This window comes from Gopherus flavomarginatus, chromosome 11, assembly GCF_025201925.1.
Source record: "Gopherus flavomarginatus isolate rGopFla2 chromosome 11, rGopFla2.mat.asm, whole genome shotgun sequence".
Taxonomy (NCBI): Eukaryota; Metazoa; Chordata; order Testudines; family Testudinidae; genus Gopherus; species Gopherus flavomarginatus.
The window spans coordinates 8,016,619-8,038,966 of NC_066627.1; the positions used below are offsets into that span (position 1 = coordinate 8,016,619).

Sequence of the window (22,348 nt, forward strand, 5' to 3'; positions counted from 1 at the left end):
GACCTGTCTGGTGGTAATTCAAGATCAATTGCCCAAATTAACGATCCTATCATAACAGCCCCTCCATATACTTATCAAGCTTTGTCTTAAAGCCAGGAAAGTCTTTTGCCCCTACTACTTCCCTCGGAAGGCTATTCCAGAACTTCACTCCCCTAATGGTCAGAAACCTTTGTCTAATTTCAAGTCTAAACTTCCTAATATCCAGTTTATACCCATTCGTCCTCGTGGCTACATTAGTACTAAACTTAAATAATTCCTCTCCCTCCCTAACGTTAACCCCCTTGATATATTTATACAGAGCAAGCATATCCCCCCTCAGCCTTCTTTTGGCCAGGCTAAACAAGCCAAGCTCTTTGAGTCTCCTTTCATAAGGCAGTTTTTCCATTCCTCGGATCATCCTTGTAGCCCGTCTCTGAACCTGTTCCAGTTTGAATTCATCCTTCTTGAACATGGGACACCAGAACTGCACACAGTATTCCAGATGGGGTCTCACCAACGCCTTATATAACGGTACTAACACGTCCTTATCCTTGCAGGAAATACCCCGCCTGATGCATCCCAAAATCGCATTTGCTTTTTTAACAGCTGTATCACATTGGCGACTCATAGTCATCCTGCTATCAACCAGTACCCCAAGGTCCTTCTCCTCCTCCGTCGCTTCCAACTGATGCACCCCCAACGTATATCCAAAATTCTTATTATTAATTCCTAAATGCATGACCTTGCACTTTTCACTATTGCATTTCATCCTATTTCTATTACTCCAGTTTACAAGGTGGTTCAGATCTTCCTGAATAGTATCCCTGTCCGTCTCCGTGTTAGCAATACCCCCCAGCTTTGTGTCATCCGCAAACTTTATTAGCACATTTCTGCTCTTTGTGCCAAGGTCAGTAATAAAAAGGTTAAATAAGATCAGTCCTAAAACCGATCCTTGAGGGACTCCACTGGTGACCTCCTTCCAGCCCGACAGTTCACCTTTCAATACGACCCTCTGGAGTCTCCCCTTTAACCAGTTCCTTATCCACCTTACAACTTTCATATTCACTCCCATCTTTTCCAATTTAACTAACAGCTCCCCGTGCGGAACCGTGTCGAACGCCTTACTGAAATCTAGGTAAATTATATCTACCGCATTTCCTTTATCTAAGTAATCCGTCACCTTCTCAAAGAAGGAGATCAGATTGGTTTGGCACGATCTACCTTTAGTAAATCCGTGTTGCAATTCGTCACAATTACCATTGACCTCTATGTCCTTAACTACTTTCTCCCTTAAAATTTTTTCCAAGACCTTACATACTACAGATGTCAAGCTAACAGGCCTATAATTACCCGGATCACTCTTATTCCCTTTCTTAAAAATAGGAACTACATTAGCAATCCTCCAGTCATATGGCACAACCCCCGAGTTTATCGATTGCTTAAAAATTCTCGCTAACGGGCTCGCAATTTCACGCGCCAGTTCCTTTAATATCCTCGGATGGAGATTGTCCGGGCCCTCCGACTTCGTCCCATCGAGCTGTTCAAGTACGGCCTCTACCTCAGTTGCGGTAATATCCACTTCCATATCCACATTCCCGTTTATCATCCCTCCATCATCGCAAGGTTCCTCACTAGTCTTATTAAAAACTGAGGCAAAGTACTTGTTTAGATGTTGGGCCATGCCTAGGTTATCCTTAACCTCCATACCATCCTCAGTGTATAGCGGCCCCACTTCTTCTTTCTTTGTTTTCTTCTTATTTATGTGGCTGTAGAACCTTTTACTATTGGTTTTGATTCCCTTTGCAAGTTCCAGTTCAATGTGGTTTTTAGCCTTCCTCACTTTATCCCTACATGTTCTGACCTCAGCAAGGTAGCTTTCCTTACTGATCCTGCCTTCCTTCCACTCCCTGTAAGCTTTCTGCTTTTGTCTAATCCCCTCTCTGAGTTGCTTGCTCATCCAGTTTGGCCTACAACTCCTGCCCATGGTTTTTTCCCCCTTTCTCGGGATGCAGGCTTCCGACAGTGTCCGCAGCTGTGACTTAAAGTAATTCCAGGCCTCCTCCACATGTAAATCCACTAATTCCTCCATCCAATCCACTTCCCTAACTAATTTCCTTAACTCTTTAAAATTAGCCCTCGAGAAGTCAAAAACCCTAATCCCAGATCTACATTTGTTTATCCTTCCATCTAGTTTGAACTGAATCAGCTCATGATCACTCGAACCAAGATTGTCCCCTACCACCATTTCTTCTATGAGGTCCTCACTGCTCACCAACACCAAATCTAAAATGGCATCCCCTCTTGTAGGTGCTTCAACTACTTGATGAAGAAATCCATCTGCTATCACATCCAGAAAAATCTGACCCCTATTAATCTTGCAAGTACTCGTCCTCCAGTCTATATCCGGGAAGTTGAAGTCCCCCATAATCACACATTTCCCCTTTGTGTTTACTTCATTAAAGACATTAAAGAGGTCTCTATCCATATCCCAATCCGATCCCGGCGGTCTGTAGCACACCCCAAGCACTATCTCAGGGGAAGCTCTAGTTGCTTTTTTACCCAGTGTGATTTTTGCCCAGACAGACTCTGTCTTATCCATTCCATCGCATGTAAAAGGTCCCTGGTTCAAAGCCAGGCAGAAACATGCTGGCTTCCTTTTCCCAGATCCCCTTGCTGTTCAGGAAGGTGCTCCTCCTTCTCCTATTGGCCTGTCCCTGGGATATCTCCAACCCCTGCATGACAGAAGGTGCTGACAGCAGTGGAGAAAGCACCTTGGTGTCAGGCTGGAGAACCTAGAGGAGTTAGGCATGTTACCTTTCAGAGGCTTGTAGCTTGGCCTCCTCTGCCCTTGGAGATTGGCTGGTGGATGCCGGCTCTTCCTGCTGGCCTCCTTTGCGTGATTTGCCAAAGGAGGAAGTGAGGCAGGAATGGGGCAAAAGAGGAAAGTCAAGCTGAGAAAGGCAGGGCAGAAACTAAGCACATCATTGTGGCTAAGTGGGGTTAGTAGAGCACCATCATTCATTCTGCAAAGCATGGGGAGGTGTGGTTGGCTGCTGGGAGGCAGAATCCTGTGGCTGCCTCTTGGCTTCCCAGGGATGGCTACTTGCAGCCCAGGAGAAGAAGGGGGGTTCTGGGTCAAAGGAAAACAAGCAAAGCTGAGTCCAAGTGGAGAATCGCTGCTCCTTTATGGCCAACCTGGGGGCATGACTGATGGTTTTAGAGGTGGAGGCTGGGCTGGCTGTGAGCAACTGGGATCCAGGAAACCACCGCCTGCCCTTCTGAGGGCCAAACCAATGGAGGTGCGGTTGGCTGCTGGGAGATAGACCCCTGTGGCTGCCTGTTGGCATCCCAGGGATGGCTACTTGCAGCCCAGGAAAAGCGGGGTTCTGGGTGGAAGGAAAAGAAGCAATTGTGAGGCTGAGTAGGCTCCTTTCTGGCCAAGATGGTGGGCTGTGGTGAGTCTGGGAGTTGCCTGTAAGCCATAAGTGGACTTGGTGCAGTAAAAACTGCTGCTCCATTCTGGCTGACCTGGGGGCACGATGGACGACTTGGGAGTGGGGGCAGGGCCCTGGCTGTGAGCAAATGGGATCCAGGAAGCCCAGCCTGCCCCTCCAGGGGCCGAGTCTTCATCTTCTCTCCTGCCATGGGGAGCCCAGCCTCAAGTCTGCCCAGCATGTGCTGTAGCTCGAGCATTAAGCCTTCCTGTGTGGCCTGTGCTGGAGCTGACCCTGGACCCCTGTGGGGCACTGTTTGGGGGAAATCCTGACTGCAAATACTTCTAGGGGAGGCAGCCACTGTGGTTCGCCCTTCCTGCTCCCTGTGCTGCTGCACCCTAAAATCCCTGTCAGCCGGCAAAACGGGCAAGGAGCCTGGAGAGAGGAGGCAAAGGGGGGCCTGAGCCCCCTCGGGCACTGCCCCGCCTCAGGCAGCCCACAGAGACCTGATGCCTCCCCAAGCAACGCACGGAGATGTGTCAACAGCTCTAAGGCAGCTCCCTGCCCACTCTGCCCCCTCCCTGCATGCTGCACTGCTCCTGGAAGCAGCTGGCATATCCCTGCGACCCTGAGTGCAAACTCCATAGCTGACCCGCCCCCAGATCCCACTGCCTAGAAGCCATTGCAGGAGGGGAGTGTGTGCCGGTCACTTTGGGAGCTGTGATGCCCGAGGTAAGCACCCCCCTCCGACCACCTCCTGCACCCTTACCCCTGCCCCAGCACAGAGGCTCTCTGTGTCTTGAACAAGCACTGTCAAGGATTGGCCAAGAACTTCTGCTCTGTTTATGTGAAAGAGACACCAAAAAAGGGAGCCCAGCGGACAAGTTTAATTCATAAGCACAAACTGGCCAGCCAAGCCAGGATCTCTCAGTTACTCAGAAGGCTCTTCAGCCAGCTCTTCCCAAAGACTAGTCTCTGGAGGCTTTTGTGACATGATGTACCTCAAAATAGCCCCCTGTAGCTCACATATTCATCATTCATATATGGCTGTGATATGTCATACAAACCATTCCATGTAAGTTATCACATGAAAAGTCATGATCTGCTGAAATCGGTTAGTCTGTCCAAATATGTTTAGCATGAGGGTGTATGAAGTTATGCATTTTGCTCTATGGTTGTTACTGAAATATGCTATAATTTTGCTAGTGACCCCTGCCAAGGAGGGAGTTCAACAACCATAAATCAGCAGAGGAATTGTAATTAAGGGATTTCCAATTCAATGATAGATGCCCAAACACAACACTGTGGGGACTGCTCAAGTCTATGACTCAGTTGCACAAGACCACACCAGGAGGATTCCCCAACCTAGTGACTCAGCAGAGCCCACCCGGACATGTCTGGGCAAGTGTCTTCTAGACACTTGAACTAAGGGTATAAAATAGGAGACTGTGGCATCATGTTTTTGCCTTTCTCCACCCCCACCTATATTGGAAGCAGCGGGAATCCTGAGAAAATGAAGGGGGGAATTCTATGTATTAAGGAGGGTAACATCCAGTGGGGTGAGAAAAATGCTTGACCTAACTACTGCCTAGTGTAATAAGGTGTAAAGTTTAGATTTTGCTGTGGTCATACAGTGCTTAGTGCTCTGCGTTGTGGCCCCAAGAGCCATGGATGCAAGTTGAGTTACGATGACCTTTTCCTTGTCTCCACATTTCTTAGGTGCCTCCTTCCAACACTGCTCAGAAAAAACGACTGGTTTCTTTTGGAAGCATTTGCATTGCAAGGCAGAGGCAGTCTTCTCTGTTTCCTCAGAAGATTGACCAAAAGATGGGAAGAGCAGACACATTTGGCAAGGCACTACTGGGTGCTGCATCTCTAACCTCCACTTTACCTGGCAGGTGAGTCAGCCAGCTTAGCCATGGTGCCACTCTCTGGGACTTTTCTCCCAACTGCTCCATTTTTCATCAGTGACTCGAAAGGAAGGTGACATGACATCTGTGTGTGGACATCCCCAGTGAATCACAAGGACGTGTGGCGCAGGCTCTCATGTTGCAGCTATTGCAGTCAAAGCAACCACCATGCTAATGCCAGTCACAGCAGCCTTTTCATCAACTCCAGGCTTGTGATTTGATTCTTTCCAATGCTTCTCTACAAAGAAGCCTTTTCCTTAGCAAGCAAGACTTGGATACCAAGGGAGGTCTCTTCTGTTTCCTAGGAAGACACAGGAAAATGTGAGCGGAGGAGACAAAAGCCATACACCAAGGCATCACTGGGAATTGAACCCAGGAGCTCCTGTTTACTAGACAGGTGCTTTAGCCAGCTAAACCATGGTGCCTGCCTCAAGAAAATGTTTGCAACTGTTCCATTTGATGGTCCAGGACAACACCCGCAAATTCTAAAGTACAGACGTTCCACATTTCCCTCAGGACCTGCAGACCTTGAGGCATCTGGCTCTCCATGCACAGAAAGCCACAGCTGAGATGACAGAGGGCTTCTAACATGTGTTTCTCCCACCAGCCACTGTGATCATATAGCGGTTAGTGATCTGTGTTTCAGTTAAAGCAACCTTGGCTCAGTTCTCAGTTTTAGTACCCTGTCCACCAGCTCTAAACTTCTCATTTGCCATTTTCCAAGTGTGGGGAAGTGTCTGCCCCCAACCAAGCAGGAGAACGATTAAGGCAGCCTTGCAGAGGCTGCACAGAACCCGGCCTATCAGGAAAGGGCTTATTGGGAGAGCCAATCAGGAGAAGGCTTGCTGGAGCAGCCCATATATAAAGGGCTGCTCAGCATAGCAAGAGTCAGTCACTGCTTGGAGTTTGAGGAGGGAGGTTTGGCTGGGGAAGAGGAAGGGGAAGGGGAAGGGCGGACACCATGATCAGAGTAGTGCTGGGTGGGTAAGGGGAGCATGAGTGATCTTCTGGCTGAGTACTGCCAGACTGAGGGCCTGATACAAAGGCAGAGGAAGGTGCTGGGGCTGTGGGGAAGTGGTCCAGGGAAACAGATGCAGGGTTGGAGGTTCACCACTTTTGCCTCCGTAGCCACTGACACAGGTGGCTGACACAGGTGGATATACCCTGGACTGCAGCCGGCCACTGAGGCAAGTGTCTGGGTAGAGAACAGCTGCCCCCGGGAAGGGGGGAGAGAACTGAGTGGGGCACACCCAGAGGGCTGTGTCCATAAGAGGACACTGAAGTCCTGAGAGCGACATGGGTCCTAATGATAGAACAGATGTAGCCAGATGCCACTAGATGAAGGTGCACTGGTGAACCAGAACTGATTCTCAGGCTGGCCAGCAAGAGGCGCCACAGCGGTGAGACCAAGACTTAGCCGCAAGGAAGGCTCTCTCTGTCTTGAACAAGCACTTAGAAGGATTCTGCTGACAGGTCTTTTCTTTTTCTGAAAAGAGATACAAAAAGGGAGCCAACAAACACACTAGGTTCAGCAAGAAGAACTGGCAGGCCAAGCCAGGCTCTCCTGGTTAGTAGGAAAGCTCTTCAGCCAGCTCTTCCCAAAGATCACTGTCTAGAGGCCTTTTAACAGCCACTGCAGATGTTGACCACAAAACAGACAAAGAGATGCCAAAATAGAGTTCTCCACTGCCTGCAGCCATCACGCTACCAGGAGTTCTGTGCATACAGAGGCCCCTGCTGGTGGGAAAAGGCTTTGGTATAAGAAAAGAAACAGTGAAAGTATATGGCAATAAAGATTGTTTTCTGTGTGTCTAAAGGCAGGCATTGGTCCCTGGGAAGGGACGTGGAAGGATGACATATCTTATACTGACATGTGACAACTTTTCATAAACTCAAGGTTTGATCTGTGGGAAGAACGTCTCCCTACAGAAGAAACAAACACAACAGGAACAGAGATTCTTTGTTCAATCTGCAACTCTGAATAAGACACAATTCTTTAGTTCTTAGCTCCAACACCTGGCAATTTGCTGACCAGGCCTATCTTAGCAAGCAAGGCTTTCTGTTTACCCCAGCTTTCTCTTATCTTATCACTATTTGCTAGGCCTCTAATCCTTGACCATACTCTGGACTTTGAGTCTGGAAAAGAGCTGGCACAATCCATGCACCAGGTTGCTATATAAACAGCAAATAGATTTTTAATCTTTCACATGAAGTAATGGCAAAGCTCTTGGTTCAGGCCTGTAGCAGTGATGGAATGAACTGCAGGTTCACATCAAGTCTCTGGAGTCCATCCACAGATGGGATGGGTCATTCAGTCCTTTGTATAGAGTTTCAGTTTGTAGCAAAGACCCTCCAGAGGTATGAAGCAGGACTGAAGACAAGATGGAGATGAGGCATCAGCCTTTTATAGTCTCTTGCCATGTTGTCTTTGCTTTCTTTGTCCCAAGGACACTCTATCCAGCATGTGGCATAGAAAAACCTTTTGAGTTCTGTCCACAGGCAGGTCCCTGCATACCTTGCTGAGTCACAAGTTGTACCTGCCTTCTCTCAATGGGTTGATTGCATAGCTGATGGTCCGTAGTGGGCCATCAAGCAGGCTAGGCAGAACTGACATCAACTTGTCTAAAGTGTTCCCCAGAAGCAGAGCACGAGTTTGAAATATGGACAGCATAGAACCAATATTCATAACGTCGACTACAAAAATGATACACATCTAAAGATAGCATCATTATAATTAGCCAATCAGAACCTCTCCATAGACCCCTTACAAAACAACCTTTCTGCAATATTGATTGCAAATATAGAACAGTGGTCGCAACGGTGATCTATACAGTTACAGATTATGTCAATAACGTCACAGGAGGTGACATGGCATCAGTGAGACTGATATTGGAATACTGCCTCCAGTTTTGGTTTCCTCGGTTGAAAAAGATGTTGTGAAATTGGAGCTGGGGCAGCAAAGAGCCACCAAATGTTCTGAGGGCTGGAGAAAAATGCCTTCTAGTGAGCTATTGAAAGAGCTCAGTCTGTTTAGCTTATCAAAAGAAGATTGAAAGGTGACTTCACTGAAGTGTTGAAGGGCCTTAATGGAGAGAAAATATTGGGTGTTAGAGGGCTTTTTAATTGAGCAGAGAAAGGCATAACAAGACCCAAAGGCTGGAAGGTGAAAAGAGACAAATTCATATTACAACTAAGGCACAAATATTCAACAGTGAGGATGATTCACTACAGGAACAAGCTACCAAGGAAACTGGTGGATTCACCATGTCCTGATGTCGTTTAATGAAGACTAGATGCCTTTCTGGAATGGGTTTGCCCCAAAAGTAGCTCTTGTGTCATACAGGAGGCCTGTGATATACAGGGGGTCAGATTAGATGCTGTAATGGTCTCTTCTGGCCAGAAAGTCGACTAATTTCTGAAAAACTGAGTATAGCATTGGGAGCAGCATCTGATGTTTTCCTGTCTAGCCGGCTTGCTTCCTAGAACGAACGCTCCTTGAGTGGGGTGATCCACAGGGAGTAGCTCAAACCTCCAAAGTGCCTGGCCTGGGGCAGGACATTAGCACAGCAAGGGAGGGGTGTGGCAGTGACATCACAAAGGCCTTTTGCAGGACCTCAGACTATTGGTCAAAGGAGATGGGGACGTAGTGACCTCACAAAGAGATGATGACATCAGCCAGGCAGGAGAAGGGCGAGGGGCCAGGGAAACCTCTTTCGAGTTTTCTCCTTCCCTTGTAGTGATTTTACTAGAAAACAGCTGTCCCTGTTTAGAAGGTAAGAGCCTCCTGGAGGTTTGAAACCTGTTCAGTCTGATCCATCTGGTGACAGTTGAATTCTAGGCATTGAAAACACGAGCTTAAGGAGGCAGAATTTTATTCCACACCTGGGATTTTGTCCCTTAGAATCACTGGGGACATTAGGGTTTGTCCTTTTTGTTTCACCTTTTCCTCCATCCCTCCCTCCTTTCTCTTCGTCTCTTGCTTCTTTTGTCCTTTCTCCTGTTCCCCTCCCAACATCAGGATGTGTGTGTGTGTGTGTGTGTGTGTGTGTGTGTGTGTTTGTGTGTGTGTGTGTTGTGGGGGAGTGCAGCTCCCACTGTGGGCGGTCCATCCAAAACTGTGGGGCTGAAATAGTGCTTGGACAGTGATCTCCACAGGTTACCTAGGCCATCCTTTGTACTCTCTGCTGAGAACCCTCAGCCTCCCGTCCTCAGTCTCTACCCTGATTGACTGAGGAGGGGGTTATTGACAGGGAGGAAACTCAGGTCCTTGTTGTTCTTTTTTTAAGACCAAGGAAATAAGTCAGAACCAGTTCTATGTTTGACAAATTTTGATGCTTCTCTGCATTAATGGTCTCTGAGCAGTGGATGATTCTCTCTAACATTGCAGTTCTCAAATACTTGCTGAATAATTCTGTCATTGTTGTTGGTCTGGAGCTCATGTGAGAGCACTTTAAGGTCATTCAATGGATGAAATTCAAGTTCTGATGGTTAGTTTGAAAATCAGGGCTCTTGTGTCTTATACCCAACTCTGCCACTCGCTGGCTGGGTGACCTAAGGCAAGTCAATTCTCCTTTCTCAGCCTTAGCTTCTCCCTCTTTCAAGTAGAAATAATAATGATCCACTCCTACCTACTTCACGGTGGGTGGAGGATGGGGATTCATTGGAGAGTATCACTATAAGTAGTGCATAATATGAGGTGTCCTATCACGTTTACTCAGAGCAGATTAACACGTAATAGAATAGCTGAAATAGTCTATTTGATTTGTATGTTTTTATTTTGAAATTGTTAAGAGCAGCAACGACTTAGCTCAGACTGAAGCTACTTATCTAATGTTTGAGATCCAAGTGTCTCCTCTTTGTATGCGAGGAGACAATTTAACACACTGTGACAAACAGGAGATGCTTTTGTTTTGCAACAAAATATTTTTGCAAAGAACTTTTATCCCACTTGTTATGATTTCGAGAAACAAACTGGTTTAGTCTGAATGGGATTTTCTGACAGAAACAGTTTGAATGACATTTCCCCACCATCTTGATTCTTGGGCTCTATCCCTGCCTCTGGGGGGTTTGTTGTCCATTAGAACAGGAGTCGGAACTGGTGGCTTTTCTTTCTGGTTCTGCCACCGCTTTGCTTTGTATGCCCTTGGGTAGGTCACTTCCCTTCTCTGGACCTCAGGCTCCCCTCATCTGTCCAATGGGAACAGGGACAGTTCTTGAACTCTGGGCAGTTGTGAGCTTGAGTGAGATAAAGGGTATTAAAGCCCTCTGTGAAGGAGAAAAGGGAACTTCTCAGTGAGTGGGGATCCTCTCTGTATGGCCCCCATGGGGAACGGAAGAGATGGTGTGGAGGAGAAGAGGGGCAGAAGGGGTCAAATGGGGCTAAACCAGAAATGAGGAGATTTTCTTCCTGTTAAAATATCCTGGAGTCTCATCGCTGAAAAGTCACATCTTTAGTTAGGTTTGAACCAGCAGCCTTTCAATTGCCAGGCAAAGGTGTGAACCACAGAGACTGATAACTGCCTGCTTCCCTATTTTGCCTCAGAAGCACCTGCAGTGGTGCTACTAGTTAGTGCAGAAGGGACTATAGGTGGGGTTATAAGTTCAAGCCTTACCTTAAATACTGGTTTCTATTACCCCTGTAGCTTCCCCAACTTGTTTTGCCCAATTCACATGGAAAGTACCCTACTAGGAAAAGGAGAATAAATTCTGAAATGTGGAAGTGGGTGCTCAGCTTGGAAATATCCACCCTCTGCTGCCATGAATTCCAGTAGATTGTTCACTGTCAGAGAAAATTGATCTATTAGCTGCCAGGAAAGGTGTCTGGGCACCATATCTCCCTGCGTCTTCCAGTGCACCCCTGGCTCGGTCACGGCTGTAGATTCTATATGCATTGAGTCTAGCTGTTTTCTAAACCTTCCTAGCACAGCTGGTAGTGTCTCAATTTCATAATCTGAAGGTTTTGAGTTCAAGCCTCTCAGAAGACAATGGTTTTTGCTCCCCGCTTCAAATTTTCTAAAGGAAATCAGAGAAAAGAAACTACAGGACAGTGTTTTCTAGGCACCCTTGCACCCATCTAACACACACACACACAGACTCTTCTAAGGCATTAACTTTTCCTTCTCTATGGAGTTTGTATTCTCCATAGAGCAAAATATATCAAACATGCAAGTCTAAGCCTAATACAATAGGAAACTCAATACTGATAAAATCTCACCCTCAGAGATCTTCCAATAAGCTGCTTTTGCAGACTAGGCTTATTTCTAGTCTGGGCCCAATCTTTTCACCTGGCATAATCCTTGTTCCAGTTCAGGTGGTAGCTAGGGGATTTCTTATGACTGCAGCCTCCTTTCTTCTGTTCTACCCACTTATATAACTTTGGTACAAGGCAGGAATCTTTTGTCTGTCTCCTGGGGGAAAGCCCCAGGTTTAAGATGGATTCCTGTACCAAGTGACATGCTCACATGTCCTGTGAGACCCCAAGCCTTCATTCTTCCTGGCCTGACTCACAGATGGTGCAGGACAGAGCCATCTACAGTCAATTGTCCTGGTTAATGGGAGCCATCAAGAGTCCCAACCACTATTAATGGCCCACACTATGCATCATTACAACAGGACCTCAGAGTTATTATTTCATATTTCTAGTTTCACATACAAGAATGATCGGTTCATACAAATACGATGAACACACACAGTAGATTATAAACTTCGTAATGCTACCTTACATGCATAAAGCATACTCCAGTTACATTATATTCACACTCATTAGCATATTTTAATAAAATCATAAGGAGTGCAACATCATAGCAGGGAAAGGGTTTTACTGCAGCACCTGGGAGCAGTTGAGTTTCATGTTCAGGCTGTGGTATGAGTTTCTCCAGGTTTCTCGTAAGCACACAGGGCCCTTAGCAGGTGCTCTCGATACAGGAATGGCCCAGACGCGATAAAGTGATGGGAATTGCATTTTCCTTTTTAATTTTTGTATTTCCAATGACATTTCTGTTTGTGATTTCGTTTTGCTTTGTATAACTGTGTTTTCTCCTGGATTTGCTATTTAACTAAAAAAAGATTAAGGCCTCAGGGCGCCGGATGGAGGAGTAGGCTGGGGCTAGGACTGCTCAAAGAGCAAAAGCATCAGGTTTTCTGTATTGTTTCCTGCCCTCATTTTCTGACTAGATTTTCTTCTGCATGAAATTTGCTCAGTTGGTAGAGCATCAGACTTTTAATCTGAGGGTCCAGGGTTCAAGTCCCTGGTCAGGTAGAAGGACAATCCCTCAAGATTTTCAGAAGGCATCTCTTGAGGACTCTCTTTGACTTCAGTTTTTCCTTTTCAGAACTTGGCCTTTCCTAGGAAGGGCCCTTTACTGCTTGGGACTGAAGGTGCTACTTCCTCACCTGTCCACTGGCATTGCAGTCTGGAGGAAGAAAAGTGTCTGGGCCTGCAACAAAGTGCTGTGTGCTGATTTTTGAGCAAATGTAGGGCTGGCCAGAAAGGCATATTCCCACTGGGTATTCCCTGACAGAAAAAAATGTCCCCACAGAGTCTTTCATGCCAGAAGTCACACAGGCTTAGCTGGTTCCATGGTGTAAGGGCTGGTGTTCAGAACTGTGAATCCTGAAATCAAAGCTCAAGCCCCAGTAGAACTTTAGGGTCTTTTCATTGCCAGCTAATTATCCTGGGATTTCCAAAGCTTCATCTTGCTCTTTCCAATGACATGGTATCCTATCTCTTGCCTGCTAGTTGTTGTGACTCGCACAAGAGGGCATGTTTGATCCGGAAGCGAGGCCCTCCCTTAGGCTCAGTCTGAATAGAGGTCAATGTAGCACTGCATGAGACAGGTCAATTTTATTTTGCTTTGTATAACTGTGTTTTCTCCTGGATCTGATATTTAACTAAAAAAAGAAGAATGTCTGTGGGCCCCACATGGAGAAGCAAGATGGGCCTAGGGCTGCTAAAGAGGCAAGACTAGCAAATTTTCTGCCCTCTTTTTCTTGACTAGTTTCTCTTCTGCATCAAACTTGCCCATTTTTCTATGAGCCTGGCTAGCTCAATTGGTAGAGCATCAGACTTTTAATCTGTGGGGCCAGGGTTCAAGTCCCTGGTCAGGTGAAGAGGGGACATTTCCCCATATGATACTCCTCCAACAACTGAAAAAGGCATCTCTTCAGGATGTTATTTCACAACAGTCTTTTTTCCTCCAGGACTTGGTCTTTCCTAGAAAGGGCCACATACTGCCTAGGACAGAAGGGGCAACTTCCTCACATGCCCACTGGCCTCTCAGTCTGGATTAAGAAAGGCCTCTAGGAATGCAGCAAACTGTTACATGCCAACTTGGTGAGCAAATGCAGGGCTGCGCCCGCAGGGTCATCCACACCAGAACTCAGCAGAGATCTGGGGTTTCCCTATTGGTCCCATGGTGTAAGAGCAGCCCTCAGGACTTTGAATCCTGCAATCTGAGTTGAAGTCTCAGTGGGATCTGAGGACAATTCCTGTGAGACCTAATCCTGCTGGGTCTTCCAAGGCTCTGTCTTGCTCTCTCAAATGATATGAAAGCCTGCCTTTTGCCCGCTAGCTGTTGTGACTTGAGCACAAGAGGGGATGTTTGATCCAGAAGGCTGGCCGTGCTTGGAGTCCTGTAGGTAGGGATGGGAGCTTCATTTCCTCTGAGTCCTGAAGCTGGGCTGCAGCCTGGCCTAGGAGGCAGCCCTATTGGTTGACCAACTGGCCCAAAGTCACTTGGGCGGTGTTGGTGTTCCCCAGAAATGCTGAAAGGCCTAAGGGAGGGAGGCTTAATACTCCTCCCTATCAGTCAGGGTGGAAGAGGAGGGCTGCAAGAGTGGGCAGGTTGATGAACTGGGCCTTCTAGCATTCGGTTGGGGACATGGTGGGGAACACAAATTGAGAGAAGCAGTTGCTGGCCTGTGAAGAATGGCTCAGCCGGTGGTGTAAGTGGACCTTGTATTTACCTACAAAGCTGTGATGCTCAAGACCTATCTTCTGGCTACAGGGAATTTCCTCAGCCATGTATTTCCCCCTGCTCCACAAGTGCTGCTGAGGCTGAATATAATGACCTTCCACTTCTTGTGGGGCAATAGGATGTCCCTACCTAGACAGGAGACATGTGGCTTTTCTGCCATATTAGAAGAGAGGTTGGGCCTGGTGGGCTTTGAAGTCTTTTATGGCTTTACTTTTTTGTTTTTACATTTTCAGTGGGTGACTCCCAAGCAAGAGTTGACTCACCTGGTCTTTCTTTTTTCTCCTGGCCTTTCTCAGCAAGGGGAAGAAAAAGCAGCTCTCCTTCAAGCTGGAGTCAGAAGGACAACATAAGGATGACTTCCTGAGTGCCAGCTCCAGTCCGTTGCCCTACCAGCTGACCCATTGAAGGGCTGCCATCACTTTCTCCAGGTTCGCCCATCGGTGTGTTCAGAATGGAGAGGGGTAACTAGTGGTGTTGCCCAACGGTGAGTCCTAGGACCAATCCTGTTCAACTTACTTATAAATGATCTGGAGAAAGGGGTAAACAGTGAGGTGGCAAAGTTTGCAGATGATACTAAACTGCTCAAGATAGTTAAGACCAACGCAGACTGTGAAGAACTTCAAAAAGAGCTCACAGAACTAAGTGAATGGGCAACAAAATGGCAAGTGAAATTTAATGTGTATAAATATCAAGTAATGAACATTGGATAAAATAACCCCAACTATACATACAATATGATGGGGGCTAATTTAGTTACGGCTAATCAGGAAAGATATCTTGGAGTCATCAAGGATAGTTCTCTGAAGATGACCATATAGTGTTCAGTAGCAGTCAAAAAAGCAAACAGGATGTTAGGAATCATTAAAAAAGGGATGGAGAATAAGACAGAGAATATATTATTGCCCTTATATAAATCCATGGTACACCCACATCTTGAATACTGCATATAGATGTGGTCTCCTCATTTCAAAAAAGATATACTGGCACTAGAAAAGGTTCAGAGAAGGGCAACTAAAATGATTAGGGTTTGGAATGGGTCCCATATGAGGAGAGAGTAAAGAGACTAGGACTTTTCATTTTGGAAAAGAGGAGACCAAGGGGGGATATGATAAAGGTACATAAAATCATGAACGATGAGGAGAAAGTGAATAAGGAAAAATTATTTACTTGTTCCCATAATATAAGAAGTAGGGGTCACCAAATGAAATTAATGCACAGCAGGTTTTAAACAAATAAAAGGAAGTTCTTCTTCACACAGTGCACAGTCAACATGTTGAACTCCTTGCCTGAGGAGGTTGTGAAGGCTAGGACTATAACAGGGTTTAAAAGAGAACTAGATAAATTAATGGAGGTTAAGTCCATGAATGGCTATTAGCCAGGATGGGTAAGGAATGGTATCCTTAGCCTCTGTTTGTCAGAGGATGGAGATGGATGGCAGGATAGAGATCACTTGATCATTGCTTGTTAGGTTCAGGCCCTCTGGGGCACCTGGCATTGGCCACTGTTGGCAGACAGGACACTGGGCTGGATGGACCTTTGGTCTGACCCAGTATAGCCATTCTTATACTCTTATGAAGGGAGGGTCAGGGTCCTCTGACAGAGTTTCTGTAGTGTAGTGGTTATTACGTTTGCCTAACACGCAAAAGGTCCCTGGTTGAAAACCAGGCAGAAACAAAATTGCTTACTTTCCCTGGCTGTCTAGCAAAGCTCTTACTGCTGCCACTGGCATGTACCTGTGATAAACCCAACCCCTGCAGCACAAGGGGGGGGAAATGGGCTGAGAAAGAGCCTTGACATCAGCAGAGGAAAACTAGAGGATCTGGGCCAGTCACCTTCTGGAGCCTTATGGCTTGGTCTCCTCTGCCCTGGGAGCGTGGCCTATGGCAGCCGGCTCTTCCTGCTGGCCTCCTCTGTGTGACTTGCTAAAGGAGGAAGTGAGGCAGGAATGGGACAAAAGAGGAAAGTCGAGCACAAGGAAGGCAGACCAGAAGCTAAGTAGCTAAGTGGGGTTAGTAGAGCATCACTGTTCATTCTGCAAAGCCTGGGGAGGTGCGGTTGGCTGCTGGGAGGTAGAATCCTGTGCCTGCCTCTTGGCTTCCCAGGGATGGCTACTTGCAATCCATTAGAAGAAGGATGGTTCTTGGTGAAAGGAAGACAAGCAAAGCTCTGGGAGGAAATTTGGGTGCGGGGTGCGGGCTTTCTGCTTGGGGGTTGGGGTGCAGGAGGGGTGGTGCTTACCCTGGGCACTGCAGCTCCCAAAGTGACCGGTACACACAACCCTGCGAAAGCAGCTCCCAGGTCAGCGGGGACAGTGAGTGTCCATGTGCCGCTGCCTGCAGGTGCGGCCCCCAGAGCTCCCATTGGCTGCAGTTCCTGGCCAATGGGAGCTGTGGAGTTGGTTCTCGGGGCACAGGCAGCACATGGAGACACTCCCCCCACCCCAGAGGATGCTGGGACATGCCAGACACTTCTGGGAGCGGCACGGAGGGACAGAGTCAGAGTGGGCAGGGAGCCACCTTAGTGCTGCTGGCACATCTCTGCACACCCATGGGGGGGCGGAGCAGAGGGCCTCCATGTGCTGCCTGGGGTAGGGGAGAGCACAGAGCTGCCTCCCCTCCCAGGTCTCTTACAGGAGTGGGTGGGTGGGGTCTTTTGGCCTGCAAGGTGCAGCAGGTCAGATTAGATGGTCACAGTGGTCCCTTCTAACCTTAAATCTAACCTTAAATGCTCTGAGTCTAAAAGGGAGAGGGAAATAAAGAAAAAAAAAACCAAACATTGTAATACCAGGGTGACTCCACCTGCTCACAGTATAGTCCTGCCCCTTTCTTCCTCCCCTGGGTGTTTAATGACCTGAAGGACATTGATTCTCTCATTCCATTGATAAACTGATACAATGTGATGGAAATTAAACTAGTTTCCAGCTGAGAAAATAGCACCTCAGTGTGGTAGCTGGGAATTGAACCCAAGTCAACTGCTCGGAAGGCAGCGATGCTCACCACTATACCACCAACACATCTGGTGAAATTACTCCTTATGCTTGTCCAATGAGGCTAGGCCAGAATTGAGGCATTTTCCTGCCTGTTAAAACGTACTGGATTCTCTTCACAAAAGAGCCAAGCACTTCTATCTTCACCCGGGTTTGAACCATCAGCCTTTCAATTAGCCACCAGCTTTGTTAATCACTGACAGAAGTAACTGCCTACTTCCCATGCTTATCTATGAAGCACTTACAGGGATACAACTGGCTGGTGAGGGAGGCGCACTGCTGGGGTTATGAGTTCAGGCCTTACCCAATGCACCGGTTTTCATTAGCCACGGAGCTTCCCCCATTGCTTTGTCTCATTCACATGGAAAGTGCCATAGGAGGGTGATGAGAGCAAATTCTGAACTCTGAAATGCGGTGGTGGCCCATAGATTGGGATAAGGGGTTTGAAGAGAAAAAGCTCTAAGAGTATAAAACCAGACAGTTCCCAGGAGCAGGTACGGTACAACGCCTCAACAGGGAGCCATGGGGGGGGCGGGTTTCACTCCCTCTGTGAAATGTCCTGAGAGGTATTTGAAGATGAAGATAACGCCATGGCTAACAGGTGACTGACACGTCCTGGGTACAAGAAAGGAAGGGACTTGGGTTAACAGTCTGAAAATTTGCGTTACCGTCACTGTCTGACCCCCCTTCAGCTCAGAGCAAGTTTGTATGTTGCTGGGTAGAACACACAGATTCCTGCAGAGCAGGGGCAGCTGTTTCCATGGCAGAGACCCTGACACTTAGAGACTTTCTATACTTGCTGTTTTGAAGCAATTCAATAAAATAACAGTGGAGCTACAATGTCCGGTCCAATATTTCAGCCCCCTGGTGCAAAAACGCTATTTTAGAATCTACACAGGAGGCTTCCAGTGCTAGGACACCTGACCAGAGAGCTCAGTGGGGTATAACAGCTGTTGACTCTGAGGGTCCTGGGCTAAATCCACTTGCAGGTGAAAGTGTTTTGATTTATTTGATTGATAACGAGCACCAGCTACCAGGGGATAAGCCCTGCGAGTCGCTGCCACTGGGAAAGGGCAGGGGGAGAGGGAGCAAGAGAAGAAAGGCAGAGACATTGGAGACGAGGAATTGGGGGGAGAAGAAAGAGAGAACAGAGAGACAATAAATGATTGAAGCAGAACCGGTGTCCCAACTCGATCTTGCTCATCACAGGTGTTCAGAGAGACAGGTAGTTGCAGGTTTTCCAGTGTCAAGTCTGAACTTTGATTCTAACAATGTGAGTTCAAATATCAAGGGGATCTCCACAGACCTGATCTCTTCGCCCTTTCCCTTTTAGTATTTTTATTTTGACGTATTTGGCTTCTCTTTCCCCACCTGTATTGCAATTTGGGGATTATTTTAATTTTGCCTCCCTTTTGTTCATATCATTATAATTGTAACTGCAAAGGAATCTGCAGGAGCAAAAACTGACTCAATACTTTATTTCCCCATCATGCCAGAACATCATACAAACAGCTCACACAGCTGGAATCATAACACAGAAGGCCAGGGGATGGGGGATGCAGGTTTCCAAGTGTTCTTTCTCAGATGAAAACATTCCAGCCCCTTGTGTGCCTCCATTCTGTATGACCTGCTGGACCTTGACACACTTATTGTCTCATTCTATGGATGTGATTGTAACACAATGTGACTGAAATTAAATCACTTCCAGACGAGGAGACAGAAGACAAAAAGCCATTATTGCACTGGCTGGGACTCAAACCCAGATCAACTGCTTGACCAACATCTATGCACAACACTATACCACCAATGCATCTAATATGAGTAGCTTTCCTGCAGGCTCTGTGTGCTGGCAAAGGGGGTGATATATGACCATGGAATTAATGAGCAGGGTGGATGGGCTGGAAGCTGCCTGACAGCAGGGAGCAGAGTTCGGATCCCAGAGTGACTGAAAAGGGGCAAAGGTGAAAACAGAGCTCATTGGGAGCTGGTCCCACCCCAGGAGAGGGGAACTGAAACTCAACGAAAAATCTTCCCTGAGAAGGAAGGGGACAGCTTGTTTTTAAGACAAGGTTTATGTTTGTTCCTGCTATGTATGGAGGGGCTGGGTAGTGCTGATTCCAGCCCCCCAAGACTCTGGGAGGATAAGGAACAAATTCAGGCTGCCAGTTATCTGCAGGAGCGAGATGATTTTTTGACAGTGAGGGATGCCTCGTCCTAAAGGCCTTTGTCTGCCCCCTTCTAGTGACTGTTTGGTACCGGAATGCAGCCACCACTCCTGGGTCTCTGCTGGGGAAATAATGTTTCTGTGCAAAACACCAAAGCTTTTAACAGAAAGGAAGAAAACAAGATGGCAACACAATGGGACTAGCACATGGAATGAAACACAAGATGCTTCTCCCGCGTGCATTGACTTTTAACCTTGGTTGTGGTGTTGTTGTCTCCATGTTGCTCCCAGGGATCCTCTGGGGGGCGCCTGACATTGGTCATTTTCAGAAGACTGGACAGTGGGCTAGATGAACTGGTCTGACTCAGTATGGCTGTTCTTATGTTCTAACTGCTGTTTAGGAAACAGACGACCTTTCAGGCTACACAAAACTGAAGCAGGGTGCTGGATTTGCTCCAAAGCTTGTCTCTTTCACCAACAGAGGCTGGTCCTCTACAAGCTCTTACCCTCACTCGCCTTGTCTCTCTTGGCCTCTGAAAAGTGTTTTCTCTCCACTCCCTTTGCAGAGAAGTTAAGTTTCCCTTTGGGCAACTATCAGGCAGAAGCAATTGTATTGACCGTGACACTAGAATTGAAGATTTAATATTATAAACAAATGAGTCTAAACCTGAGGTTCTGGTTTCCACATTGGTTTTTTAACTCAGTTCCCAATTCTCTTCTAGAAAGGCTTCCAGGCTGCCTGCCCAGCCCAGCAAAAGTGGCCAGGAGAAAGTCCACAATCCTGCTCTTTCAGGTAGTGGAAGGCTGCTATCAAATCCCCCCTCACTCAGTCCGTCTCCAGTCTGTGGCAGTGCATAGGATTCTTCCGTCCTAAGTGCAGGACTCTGCACTTCTCCTTGTTGAACTTCCTCAGATTTCTTTTGGCCCAATCCTCCAATTTGTCTAGGTCACTCTGGACCCAAACCCTGTCCTCCAGCGCTGGGATTCTTTACATGCTTTCACAGAGCGAAGTGCACATGTTCCATGATTTCATAGGGCAGACTTTTGTGCTATCGGGAGCTTTCCCTGTGCGAATTTGACAGGTGGATCAACAGAGACACATTGTGACCTTTCTCAGGGTACTGAGGGCTGTGAGTCTCCTTGTTGCCACCTGCCACAAGGAAGAGGGAGTTTTGCATTTGGCAGCTGGATGTTAGTGACCAAACTCACCAGCCTGCTGGAACTCAAGGACCCTCCTCTGAGCTACAGCAGCCACCCTAATCCCTGAGTTCCTTCAGTGTGTCCACCTCTGGGGTCCAGCCCGGATCACCAGATACTAGGTGAAATCCCAGATCCTCTCTTCCTGAAGTATCCCAAGATACAGTAGCAACGGTCCACAGTAAAACTAGTATCTCACGCAGCACTTGAGTACAGTTATGGAACAAGCAAAAAAATTATTTAACGGATAGAGATTTAAACAAACAAATGTGAGTGATGGAAACCAACTGTTATCAACTAAACAAAGGCAGAAAATGATAGAGAAAGGCCAGCACAAAAAACAGGGAGAGGAACAATAAGATACTAAAAGGACAATGGTTGGAACTCTCCATTTCTCTCAGTCTTTGGATTGATGGGTACTAGAGCTGTAGCAACAGTTGAGGAACCAGGGTAAATTAAATCAAATTAACTTTTCAAGATTAGCCATCATTTCCTATATGACTAACAAAAACAAGACAATTTTCAGTCTTCCAAAATAATTCAGATTATCACACAGTCTCTTACTCTTTAAACAATAACTTCACCTATAATTTCATTTTAATTGGTAACAATAACATATTCAAAGATCACAAATTGTTGTCATATGTTAGTTTTCTTTTAATCCCTATTGCCAACAACTGAACGCTGGTTCTTATTGTGGTTTGTCCCAATGTAGGACCCAACCACTTCTGTGAGTTCATATATCTCTGGATCTTCTGCCATACGTGTTGGTAGAAGGGGTCTTCTATGTCGGAATGTTTGCATCATGGAGAAAAATACCTCTCTTTTCACACTTTCTAATCTTTCAAAGTAGGAGGAGGTAGAGAAGTAATGTAAATGCATAAAGCACAAGAGAAACCTCTCTGGTCTACACTAAAGACATTTATCGGGATAACTATATTGCTTAGGGGTGTGAAAAATCCACACAGCTGAGCAACATAGTTACACAGCCCTAATCCCCTGTGTAGATAGTGCTACATGAGCGGGAGAGCTTCTCCTGCCAACAAAGCCACCGCTGCTTGCGGGGGCTGCACTAATCAAGTCCGATGGGAGAAATCTCTCCCATTGGCTTAGAGCATCTGTAATAGCAGTGCTACAGCAGCACAGCTACATTGGTGCAGCTGTGCCGACATCAGCTTAATTGTGTAGCCACAGCGTCTGCCACAAAACCATAGTATCAGGACTCAACATGCGAGTATCCGGAAGTCTGAAATTGGAGGCTGACAAATTCATCGCCTCATTTGTTACCATTATTTCTACAGCCTGAAAGTCCTTGTTACCCAGCCAGGCAGCCAGTTTGGGATCCACAGGGAAGGAATGTCCTATGAAGCACTCTCTCTTTGCATCCAAACAGTGAAGGATGACTGTTCTCAGTCTAACCCTGGCATACTTTGGAAGTGTAATCAGGGACACTGAAATAGGAAGTGGAGTTGTACAAACCATTTTCCTTGGGTCACCATAGCTTCCTTTACTGGGGTGGAAACCAAGAACTGGGTGTGGACTCTTTCAACCTCAGCTCTTTCCAAATCCTTGGTCTTGGATAGGGGAAATTTACACTTCTCTGAAGTAGAATCCTTTACAAAACCACTTAAAATCTCAGCAGTGTTAATGAGGAATGGCTTCCTGAAACATACTCAGTTTTTCTATAATTCAGTGGTACAGGT

General features: G+C 46.8%; 1 protein-coding gene, 2 non-coding genes and 1 pseudogene across 8 annotated transcripts in view; 2 read left to right on the plus strand and 2 right to left on the minus strand.

Moving 5' to 3' along the window:
* Nucleotides 1–22,348, plus strand: part of LOC127031107 (zinc finger protein 707-like) — a 769,794-nt gene that overhangs the window by 459,157 nt on the left and 288,289 nt on the right. The window lies entirely within an intron of this gene.
* The window catches only part of LOC127031106 (zinc finger protein 345-like), a 565,317-nt pseudogene that overhangs the window by 286,655 nt on the left and 256,314 nt on the right, over nt 1–22,348 (minus strand).
* Nucleotides 5,675–5,748, minus strand: TRNAT-AGU (transfer RNA threonine (anticodon AGU)). The gene has a single exon. It is a non-coding gene; the product is annotated as a tRNA-Thr (tRNA).
* On the plus strand, nt 13,358–13,430 carry TRNAK-UUU (transfer RNA lysine (anticodon UUU)). The gene has a single exon. It is a non-coding gene; the product is annotated as a tRNA-Lys (tRNA).